This window comes from Wolffia australiana, chromosome 3 (assembly GCF_029677425.1).
Source record: "Wolffia australiana isolate 7733 chromosome 3, ASM2967742v1".
In the NCBI taxonomy this organism is placed as follows: domain Eukaryota; kingdom Viridiplantae; phylum Streptophyta; class Magnoliopsida; order Alismatales; family Araceae; genus Wolffia; species Wolffia australiana.
This window is the reverse complement of record NC_135837.1, coordinates 11,636,953-11,650,519: the sequence shown is the minus strand read 5'-3', so window position 1 is coordinate 11,650,519 and position 13,567 is coordinate 11,636,953.

The following is a 13,567-nucleotide window of genomic DNA, read 5'->3' as shown; positions in this document are numbered from 1 at the left end:
AGTTAATGACATCAGGGTGAAAAGATTTGAAGGGTTTCGGCTATGGGATAGGCCAAAAATATGGCCCATGCACATAGGAAGTTTCTGTGACTAAATTATTGACTATATGACAAGAGCATTATTTTATTTAACAAAGGCTTGGTGACTTTCAGGGGCAATGGACCACAAGTCAGTATGTTGAGATGGGGAACCACAATAATTCCTCTTGCGTTGGCATGTAAACAAGCTCCTGGGACTTTGGGTTTCATCTATAGTCCACGTGCTGTGGCTTCACATGTTTACTACTTCATGTTAACATCCGACAAACAGAAGTGTATGTGTGGCCCCATGTTTCTTGGAGTTAATGTCATTTTCTTGGAAGTTTTGGGCTTGTGCCAGCTACCTAGACAATTATGTAAGCATGCGGCCCATTAAAAAATTATCCAGTTGACAAAAATGTGCCATACAAAAATTTCATTGAGATAAAATATTTGGTATTTGAAATGAATGGAGAAATCTGGGGCACAGTTTAAATAAGTTATTTAAAGTATTATGACCAAAATGCCTTTTAGAAGAAGTGGTTGTAATTAGGGTTACGACTTGGGTTCTAAAAAACTCTTAGATATCTCCAATGGCTGGAAGCTAGGCCCCAGATACATTGTGGTCAGATTTGGCCACAATCCAAGTGCCTTATTACATTATGGCCACATCTGCCCTAAAATGTGTTCCATCTTATTACTATACACCTTATTTTATTTTGGGAATGCATGCATGAAGATTTTTCTATTTTATGATGATCTCCCATTTTTATTTAACATTCATATGATGACCCGTCATGTGCTACCTGTACTAATGACATCTTAGAAGTATGCCCAAAACATGACTCAGAAAGCTTTTGTTTAGAATTCAATTTTAAGGCTTATTTTAGGTTTTGGTTACTTGGATTCATTGATAGATTTCAAGAGAATGGAGATCTTCCAAAAGACTAGGTATCGCTTGTAACTAGCAATTCACATTAAGTCGTAGTCACATGAATAATCTGGAATACTATGTATAATCTCAAAATGCATTAATAATCTTTGACGTTATTAACCAGTTAATATTAATCCAACATTATATTATAATCTAAAAATCACTTAAAAAATCTATAGAACCAATAAAAAAGAGATGGTTGTGACACAAAGTATTATTGTGCACCTTCGTCACTCGGCTCGCCACAACCCCAACCCTTATGGAAAAAATGAGCTTATTGTCGGGCTGCTTATTGAGAGTCAACTATTGGCTGCTGGATTTTATCTCGGCTGTATTGCTTCAGAGGTCACTGTGGTGTGGCTGAATGTAGAGCAGTCCGTGTCAGAAGCCTTTGATCAGTAAATTATTTATAACTTCAGAAGATGGTCAAGGCAGCTTCTGTATTCATTAAATTATTTGACTCACGCATTTGGTTATGAATATAAAATTCTTGATCTTCATTGATATGAAAATGTCTTTAGCTTTGTCTCAAGTCTGTTAAGTTGAATCTTCATTGGAATTATCTTTGTTGTAAGCCTGGGGAAGTCCATCATGTTCATCTCATTCTATTTATGTTTGGCTACAATTTTATGGGTCATGTGGTACTTTGCCATTTCTCAAGCCTGATTTGGCACATATTGTGATTTATCTGATGATGATTTGATGTTTCTTATATTATCAGCTGCATGAGATGGAAGATCCCTGGTATAATGATCTTTTTTAATTTCATGTGTCCAGATTTATGCTCTCAATTAGATGCATTAAAATTTTCAACTCTCTCAAGCACAATCTACTATCGTTGCATTTCATCACCATGTCATTCAATTTCTCCATAATCTGAGTAAGCATCACATGCCTCTTGTTGACTATAGTAGGTTAATAGGATGAGACATTCGTAGGATATAAGGTACTTTGAGCTAAGGGGACAAGTTCCTAAGTTAATAATGATCTGTGGTGCTGGTCAGTGTATCTAAATTTTAGAAAGAGGCTGATTAAAATATCCCGGGTTTCTATTATACCCTCTAGAATGCATTATGTATGTGAAGGTGGTAAAAGAAACATCAATTTGAGGAATAAGTGATAAATGAAACGAATGATGTATCATAGAAGGTCATAATATTTATGAAATTAATCACATTTATCAGTTAAATTTGCAAACAGAAAACAAAAAATCATTTTTAAGCTTATATACAATCAGATAAGCAAATTTTTTGTAGAGACACATGTTTAACCCCAGTCTCAACCAAAAAAAATCCATAAAAATCACAATCACGGAGAAAAATATCAACCAAATGTGTATGTTATAAATGGGGGATTCAGTTTTCCATATAAAATGAGACAATATAACTTCTGTATAAGGCCACACTACCCTAGTAGCAAACCTTCTTATCAGCCCACAAGTCCCTTCGATGTCCCCATTTCCTCAGAAGTGCCATGACAAAGGCCAAAGATGATTAATCATGAATAGTAACCCTTAAAACATCCATAATGTTACCTTGAGTGGAATGGAATGAATATTCCAAAGTTTTCATAAAATCATGCTACCTCTCATCATGTATATGTAATTTTGTTATTAACATTTGTTTATATTGATCTAAATACATGTATAAATATTGTGCTTTAGGATATTGATATTAGAGGGGAGACACTTTATGCTTACACTTAAAGCATTATCAACATGGATTTCCCTCATGAAATACAAAAGATGAGTATAATGCAAAAATAAATCCCAATACATGTGTTATATTTTCCTAGTAAATTCTACATATCAAGCAAGGCCAATTATTCATATTCATATATTAATTTGACATTGCTTCTTGTTCACATTCCATATCAATACATATACTTAATTTCTTGGACATATCCGTACACTACCCCTGGGGTACCTTCTATGGAGCATTTATCTTAGTGACTTACCTTTGTGGCACGGCAATAGGATGATTAACCAATACCTTCATTATTCCAGGCCATGCCTTTTTTCTCTAATGTAGTTATTTGTACCTATTGTTTTATCTCAAAGACCTACCAATAACATGCATTTTTAGTAGCTTAATCTGACCATATTTACATGTTTGTTTGCATTAAATTAATTATATATGTATGGTATCAAGCTTAAGATAATAATTTTTTTTTAGAACGATGCTCTAAATTTCATGCATTTTTACATATTTTTGGGGATCTTTCTGGCATAAATTTGTAAAGAATACGGTTTTTTGAGTCAGAAATACATATTTATTTGTATTTTTGGGGATTTAATTTAATTCAATATGAATTTTAAAACATATTTTAACGACTTTATTTTCTCGAAGCCATGCGTCACCGTTCGATTCGTAGCATGGCGATAAACCAAAATTAAGGATAATGATTGGCATCAGCCAATCATTAATCTAAACCCTTATGGCATTGCGATTAGTGATGCCATAATGGCAATTGATGATAACTGATTTTCTTTTTGATTTTTCCGGAGTAGGGTGACGTAGCCCAATCCAAAAAAAAGGATGCATTTTATTCACAATCAATGCCTCACAGAGGCCGAGGAATAAATATTGAAAAATGCCTTTTCTTTTCTTGTTTATCGGCCAAAAATGACTGCGACGCCGACCTTCCATGCGACACATGGCGCCACGTGACATGGCATAGATGTGTCATTTTCTTATAGGTCGTTAAGAGAATGCAATGATATGGCACACACTTACATGCCGCTACGTCACACACGCTTTTATAGTTATTTATTTTATTCCTTTTCTTTTTTGTCCTTTTCCCAGGGTGACACATGGCACAACGAGAGCTGTTGATTGTGGATGATGAGGAAGAATCTCAACCAATTATCACATTAAATGCTAGGATGAGACAAAACCCTAACCGAATGATGTGATGGCGAATAATAATCATGTCTCACATTATTGTTTGCATCTAACTTTACTCTCTAGTCCTACTCGCTTGAGCGATCCACTACTAGTACTCTACTAGTCTCATCTTCTTAAATGACTACTACCTCTATCACAATTACTATTGTCACAAATTCACTACCTCGTATGCTATACACAATCCTTCTCACCCTCGCGAATTCACCCAACCGAGAGAGTTCCTTCCCTAATCTATGTTCCCTGTGCAGATGACCCTTACTCATCACTAGCTAACTAAATTATTTTTTGAGTAATTGTTAATAAATATTATTAATTAAACTCAATTTCATAATGACGTAATGATTACCATAATTTTGAGTTTATTACCTAGGCCTAAAAATAGAACATTTCATGGAAAGGGTTGGCCTGAGAGTCATTAAAATCTAAATGAGCTTTATTGAAGGATATCACAAATGCCATATAGTAACATCTCAATGAAATTTACTAACATCTAAATGAAATTTAATGAAGGATGATTAATCTTCTTGGTAAGGGTAGGCCTTGCTTTATCAAGAGTGTGATAACTTACCATTTAAGGTATTTAAATAACATCTAAGGAGAAACTCAATGAAGAGTTTAGACTCAAAATGAGGGACACTAAGGCTCGTTTTTTTTAATTTAGTCCATGAAAAAAAATATAAAATTTATTTCCCTGGTTTTTTTATTAGATTTTAATCCCAAAGGAATTATAGTATTGCTATCTTAGAGTTGAAAAATAAAAATATGAGATAAAGATGAAGATAAGTTATGGAGATTAATATAGTACATAATTCAATAGGATAATAGGAGAAGATATAATTGGACGTAAGTATCCTGGATATTTCAATAATAAAATAGAGATACTACTTTTAAATATCATATATACAAAACTTTACTTGGATTATTGATAAACTAGAGTTTGGGATAAAATAAATTTTATTAAGGGTCTTATTTATGCAAACAAATTCAGTGTAAACTAACTATGGGTTGAATCCAGAGGAAGCAGGAAATTGAAGAGTAAATTTTGCTACCAAATATATAAAATAGTTCTGAGATTTTTTAATATTCTTTTGGGAGAATAGATATATTATAAGAAATAAATATTTATTTTATTTTAATAGATTCAACTAATGCAATATGAGTTTTATGAAAATTCTGGGAACTTATAGAAAATATTTAAATGATACACTAACTTTTACTGGTGCTCTAGAAGCCTTGGGTTGTAGAGATGAGTGGTACACCCATGGTGTCAATCAATACTCTAATGGTTCATAACTTTACGCTATTTTATGTAATTTATTTGACCTTAAAGTCAGAAGTAAAATAATTTTATAAGCCTTAATATAAAGTATCATTTCATTTCTTTAAATATTAATTATAATTTTATAATAATAATTTGATTTGTGCTATTTTAGAGTAATTTTATGGAATCATTTGACATTAAATCAATAGAAACAAATTTTTAACTCTGGAATATGTAGTTTTGAATTTTTAAGGACATTTTTACCTTTAAGAATAACATACTATGCTGGAAATCCGTGAGTGAATTGAAGAGAGAAAGAATTGGATGATTGACAATGATTCAACTTTAAATTGTGATATATAATGATCTAGGATTTTCAGGCTGAAATTTTGAGCAGATTTCTGTCCTTTTATCCTCTATCCATCCATGTTCTCTGATCTATAAATAGACACCCCATCCTTGTAAAAAAGATACTCTTATATATTTTTCCTAAGTCCAATCAGCAAAGTGATTCGTTCATTGCATTCCAAGAATGGAGCAGTAATGTTAACATCAGGACTCATCAAGAGAAAGCACCACTCAAACCTTGGGCATGAGCCGACGAGGTTAGCAATATCTTGGTCTATTTTAAGTTTACGTATTTGCCATTTTTCCTAAGTTATCATCTTTGATAGCTTAGGTTCTTACTGTCATGCAAACCATCTTCAACTATGCTGCTTGTTGACGCAAATCGACCTCCATCTCTGTCGCCACTGGCGACTTTATAATCTTCATGACTCCCTCCACTTTACTGCTTATCGGTGCATATCACCAGCCATCTCCATCACAATCTGTGATGGTAAACCTTATTCACTCACTCCATTCAGGCCACAGTATTCATCTTAATCAACCATCACCCACCTCTATCAAAGTGCTGACCATGGTACGTAATTTGAATTAATTAAGATTTCTCATTACACAAATCCAGAAAATTCCTAAACTTATTCTATAAAATTTTGAAAAATATGGTTAATAATTATAATATTTACCATGTTTCCTAGAGTAATTTAAAATTAATTTTAACTAGTTTGTTTTCATTACACTAAATTTGAATTTTGAATTAAATTAAATTTCAACTTTCTGCCTATGCATTATACCTTTATTTTCTCTATGATCATAATGAAAACTATAAATATTTGTTTATGAATAGTTACCCAAATTTATGGTTAGCTCATGTATATTTTCTGTTTTTAGGGATCTAAACAATGAGAACAGAGTTTCTCTATAATTTTTCTATGTTGCTAATGCTTCTCTTCATCCCTTCAGTCTCAATATCAGGATCCATAACCTTTACATTAAAAATACCTCATCTTTTTGGTTCTGAAATTATGGCCATTTTGATTCAATCACATGTAATGCACGTCATTCTCAACCATTTTTCCAATTTAGTCAACCATCCTTCACTGTAGCTATGTAGAAATGAGCCTCCACAAGCTTACGTCAAACATATTCCAAGAAAAATCATTAAAAAAATCATAAAAAAATTATTTGTGGATTAGAATGCCCATTATAAAAGCTATTTTCCCAGAAATATCATTAAATCTTTCACATGCTTCATGAAATGAATCATTTACTTGTATGAATATTCTTATAGTTTTACTGTGAGAATTTGTCTAAGATAAGGAATAATTTTTTCAGAAAAAAATATACTCCATTCCAAGATTCAAATCTCACACCTAGACCTCCATAACATTCTATATTTCTATCCTTCTGTGTGAGAAAAACGAGCTTCATTTTCATTATGTCGATGGATTCTCCTGCTACCTTGTTCAAATAACATGTTTATGTAAGTTCTTCTAAATGAGCATATGGGCCTTTAGTAGATAAACCATGAAAATAAGGCAAGAGATTAAAGACAGTATTATCAAGATTAAGGCTCATCCATTCCTTCAATGGAGAATGAATAGAGGTACTAGCCTTGCTACATATTGGATCATAACGCTAACTCATATTTATTTTGCTATTTATGTATTTTGTGGCAGTGCTAACTCATCATAATTACTCATTTACACTTCATATAATTGGTAGTGACAGTAAATCAAAATGATGTACATATACTATGGTTGATGGCAATGGAGGCTGATGTGCCACATAGGGCAAAAAAGTGAGTGTTGGTAAGGGTAATGGTGAAAACCTAAGCTATCTTTGATGATGATTTCCTAGGAAATAGGACAACAATATGAGTCTGAAAAATAAAAAAATTATACTAACCTCATTTCATATGGCGAATGAGCAGAGTGGTCCTTTGTCAGATGAGTCCTGATTAGGACTTCTCCTTCAATCCCTTGCTCTCGAGACTCAAGAATTGACCCAAAGGATATTTAAATGAGAAAATCATTCATCAAATCATTGTTAAGAAAAAATACAAGGGTTCTCTATTTTATAAGAATTGAGGGCTCTATTTATAGATTTGAGACAATGGATTTAAAGAAAAAAACTACCCATAAAATTTCAGCCTAAAACCCCTAGATCATTAGATATTCCAATTTGAAGTTGGAGTAATCTTAGCCATTACTTTTATCTCACTCCTCATTAGTATGGATATAGTGGCACAGGATCCTTGGATTCCTCAAAGGTACCACGCCATAATGCACACTTTAAAATATCATTGAACGATTCACTAACACTTCCTCTTTGTTTCACCAAAAAATCCAACCATCAGCATGAATTTTTGTGTTGTAAATGTGTGCAGTTACAAAAAGTAAAAATAAAGAGAATGCCATTGCAATTATTTCACCCTTTTCCTCCATTGAATCATGATGTCCCATATTAATCTAGGAAAAAGTAATAAAAAATCCATTGAATGACGAGATGCAATCATTGTCCACTGGTAATGATTGGTCGACGCCTGCCATTTGTTGCAATCTAATCAAAACGGATAATGCCAAGCAGTGCAGAAGAATAAAGAAAATAATTTTTGATTTTTAAGAACCCCAGATAGTATTTAAGTAAATCTTGAAACATATGTTCTGATTATTGGATATTTTATTTTTGAATACAAATAATAAACTCCATAAAATACAAAAATAGGAAAACTCAAAATAATAAAGTATTTTATTATCACTTGACACTAAAAATTCAAAATGCATGAAATAGCTAATAAAGTAATGTGTTATTTTTTTATAGAGGAGAATATTAAATATTATAATCAATGAAACAAGTCAGTTCTTGAGAGGATAACTATAATTGTTTGCATGATCTATCATGATGAACTGAAAATTGGGACATGGGCATTCTTAGATGATTTATAAATGAATAGGGGGGTCTATTAAGAGGGTACATATGGCTAGCGGAATTTCGATCTGAAACTCCTTTTGATCATTAGATATTGTGATTTGAAGTTGAATAATTATAAGTCATTGGAGTTTCTCTCTCCTTATTGATCCCCATGCCATAATGGCCATGTTGGGTTCTAGGGCTTTGATCTAGATGAAAAAATGGTGATTCCTGTCGTGGAGCACTTGGAATATAATCAAAACACCATCTACAAAATGATGAATCTAATCACTTGGGTACAAATCGCATTCATGATTTCTTGGATCCAAAAGACTATTTGGGTGTCACCTTGTAGGCCCATTTATCATGCTAGTTAATGACTCTAGTTGCCCAATAACCTTTATTAGCCATCCAAATTAATTAACTATATCATATATATATATTAATTAATGATGAATCGATTTAACCCAATTGATAGGTCGAGTCTCCAACTCGTGGGTGCCGAGCTAGTCCTTGTGTTCTAAAAGATACAGATGAGTATTTCTCTACTAATTCATGGAACCTTTCTTTTATTTGTTACCATATGTAGATAGTTCTTCTTCCACTAGATGCTCCTAGGATGACTTAGGGTATGGTGAACTGTCAAACCCTAATTGGTAATTCGAGTTAGTACTAATGCATTTGGAAATCATCGGAGAACTCTTCTTCGATATTTCATTGATTTGGTCAAGGTTTTTCACCACATCATCTTCCATGAGCTGTCTCCTCTTATATCGAGTGCAAACAATCCCATCTTGACCACTCAATTGTCTTCATGAACTTCCTGATGCACGCGAACAAGGAATGTTTGTAATTCTATGATTAGGCACACATGTCCATCAACAAAATGACTTCAGTGTCTGAGGTCCAAGGAGAACTTACACTATCATTAAGTGAATCACTCTGATTGATAGTTTGGTATAATTCTATTCAGGGATTCATACATATCAATTCAGTGAACCCTTTCCGCTAAAGAGAACTCACTATCTATCCTTAGTGTCTCAACAATAATGGCTACGGGAATGGCTATAATCATCATATGAATGACGCTAGATAGTTCTATTCTATCTGGATTCTTCAATGTCCTTCTCGAGTATACTTTAAATTGGAATATTTAGAACTCATGTTATAAGATTAGTGATCTCCATATTATGATCTCATCATAATTCATTAATTCAGATCATGTATTCATAGACTTCATTATAAGCATTACACATGCACTATTATGACACATTGTATTAATGAACATGGAATGCAATATGGAATGTGTGATTGGCTTGGGGGCAACATATATTTTTATCGGTGCGCAAGTCACATAATTTTTGGAAACCTAAAAAAAACTCATAAAACACTTAAAACTTACATAATATATAATTAAAGCCATACAATATCTATCTGAATATAGGTCAGAAAATTTTAAGATTGGACCTAAAAATTAATTTAACTATTTTTTTTGAATTTGAGAAATTCTATGTATATTTATTTATATTGTGACCTAGAAATGTGTTTTACTCATTAGTATGACCCTGAAAATTCCATAAAATACCAAAAACTCTAGAAAAATTAGAATACCATTCTAAAAATAACTTCAATCATTTAAAACTTGGTGAACACACTTGTGTAATTATTTTAAGAGAAACAGACACATAAAGTTCATGTTAGTAATCTAATAGTTAGTGCATTGTCACAAGATTAATGTAGTGGAAATACTAGTACTTCAGTACACTCAACCACATACATCCCTCCCATAGTTTATGATACCAAATCGCACTACCACAAAATGTTGGCAGTGGTTGGACCAGTTGATACTTACTAGAGGAAAAAAAATTAAGCTACCACAACACACATTAGTTTAATATTATAATTTTCCTTATGGACCCTCCAAGTGAACACACTTGGCCGCCTCTATGATTATCAACATATGATTTGGCCCTCTAATACTCAGTCACATATTGGATTTAAGAATTTATTTAAGTAAAACATTTATTCACATTGTTATTTACTCAAACATGGTTTAATTTTTATGCCTTACCTTTTCAAAAACTCAACATATTTAACAAATTTATTCATAGGTTTAGCCTATATTTTAAGAACGAATATTAGAGTGATGATTATAATCGAACATGATTAGTTTAAAATCTATTTATTTTTATTTTCATCGATATAAATAATATAAACTACCATATACACATTGTTTTAGAATCATTACAAATAATCCTGATATATTTTCTTGCATTAGGCTTATTTACCCAAAAGGTTCCTATAAATTTATGGTATAAATTTATCATTATTAGTTATTTTTATAATTTTCTTCTATATCCTTACTAAAATTGATGAAATAACATTTTTAAAAATTAATTTATATCTTTAATCAATATCTTGGACCTTTATAATATTTAGTTTGAAAAAAATAGTAAAATCTCTTTGTTTATCTATAACGCACTTCATTTTCATTATTATGATATAACTCATAGCAGAAATGTCTCAGTATCAACATATATGACCCTGTTTGAAATGGTTTCATGATCTATTTTAATGGTTTTTTATTCTCAATAGAAAAAAACATGGCTCTAGAAAGTTAATATTTATGGATTTATCAACATCACAAATAGCTTTGTTACTATATTAAAATTTTCATCTACTTTCTTTTTGAAAGTTTCAACGACCCTTTCATATTTTATGAATATTATATATATGCCTCCAATAAATTTTTCCTAAAAAAATATCGTTCTTCACAATTTTTAAACACATTAAACACAAATAATTTTTTTACTAGATTTAATTTTTCTTCTACTTTATTTTTTATAAGTTTCAACTGTCCTTTCATACTTTATGCAAACCATATTATGCCTCCGATAAATCTTGCTTGAACTTTCTTATTCTTAAACATTTTTAACCACATTAAGATTTGCATTCATTTATAGGAATTTGTGCAATAAATGATAGAAGGATTTTTTTGTTTTCTGCTAATAAATTTATTGTTCAATAGATATGTGAATGACTCACCATTGATGTGTTTATGGGTGCATTTTTGAGTCATTGAGGTCATAAAATCACTTCAGTCAAAGTAATTTATATTCAACTTACTCTACATGAGTTTATCTCGTATGTAGAGAGTTCTGGTCTTCCTATGAGACTGAATTTTGGTTCATATGTTTTATAGAGATAAAATATGTAAATTAGCTGAATAAAACGATGGATAGAAATAGAGGTATAGTAGTGCAAGCTCCAAAACATGGAAAATAAAAATATTATGAGAATCAAGATGTTGAAATTAATGTCTTTGGGTACTCAAGACTCACTATTTTTGTCAAATGGAATTTACCCTATTTTTGTCAAATGGAAGAACTGAGCCTAGTTACAAAGATTATCACAAAAAAAGGGACATGTTGTTTCAGACAGTTTCTGGCATTAGTTTCACTACTCTCTTGATGGTGCTCTTCAGATGAATTCGGTTGAATCCACTACACATTATATATCTTCTAATCCATCCGGGGGCGTTGAAATAATGAAACATATGGACCATTCATTAATAATCAATAAAAAAATATCTCATCCTTTAGGCAAATTTACTCAGCCATCCATTTATGTGCATTCATAAAAGGGCATATTGTTGGAGAGTATTCAAACATGATACATGGATGAGAAAAATATCCCTTTTTAGTCATATATTTTCTCTGTGCCTTCCCTGCATATTTTGAAGAGCATCCTCCTTGAGATGGTGCCCAGCCAATTCTTCATGATACCCCTACTTATGGCCCACTATGCTTCATAGTTTTAATGCATCTCCTTTCATTTTGAATCACCCAAGTCTTACCCATATGAAAACTAATTATTTTTATCAAAATTAATTGATTGACTTCGACAAAGTTAAGAAATCATAAATAGTAATAAATAGAATTTGAAATAATAAACACAAGTCTTACCTACATGATGAGATGCACCATTTATATTAAATACATGGCCAAAATGATGTATAAATAATGCATAAAAATAGGAAAGCATGCACGACGAAGTGCTAACCTCATTTCATAATAAAAATAAAAAGATAAAAAATCATTATCAGAAAAAGAATATTCCTATGTTTATTAGTTCCATTGCTTAAAATATGTGGAAGTAGTTATTTATTCCATAAACACATATTCAGCGTAGTTTATGAGGTATAGAGGTATCACATAGTTGAAGATTACTTTGCCGTGCTTCACAAGTCTTAACAATCTTTTGAAAATTTAGAAAGCCATGTCTTAATAATATTAAAGGTAGATAACCCACCAGATTCTCATTCCCTTAGACTTTCTGTAGTAAGACTGTGGAATGAACCATGGACAACGGGATAGGACGGAAGGGACAAGACAGAACGATCAGAGATGTCATTTTTCTGTAAACAAAAAAATTAAAAAAAATTGGAGGAATTTTTTTTATAAGCTTTATAAAATAATAATTGAAAGGGAAATCCTAAATACGAATGTTAATTAACCAATTTAAAAATATAAGTAAGAGATGATCAATAGCCACACGAAGAACTTCATGTTTTAATATTAGTTTTGGAGAAATCTTGCTCCACTATTATAACGTGTGTACTACGTTAACTCGATTAGTCATCCATCACAGAGTCTGCACTTTCGTTCCATTTCAGTCCGAGGGGCTGGACAAGGGAACGACACATCCGGGACGTGATGACCCGGACGTGACAGAACGGATGACGAAACGTGACGGATGTTGACATGACGAAACTTTCATCACGTCACCGTCCCTTCACGCGTCCCAGTATATGGAGAAAAAACCATCATGTTACAGTCACACGTCCCTCCGTGACGGCGTCCCGTCACGTCCCCGTCACCGAATGGCGTCACCGTCACTGGTGACGTGAAAAAAACCCTAAAAAAATTATTTTCAATTATTAGGGAAATTTGGAGGACAGAGAATCAGAGGGGTATATCTCCAATTATTTATCTCCAATCAGTTTGCGTGCGAAAAAAAAGGGACTGCTGTGCAAAATGCACATAAATCGAAATAACGACGCCACGTGGCAAAATCTCGGCCATCAAAAAGCTTAAAAAATAATAATTTTAATATGTATTTTCTGTCCATTTTTAACTTTTTTTCAAATCTGTCATGGCCGTCATCCATGGCGGCCATTCCATCACCTCATGCA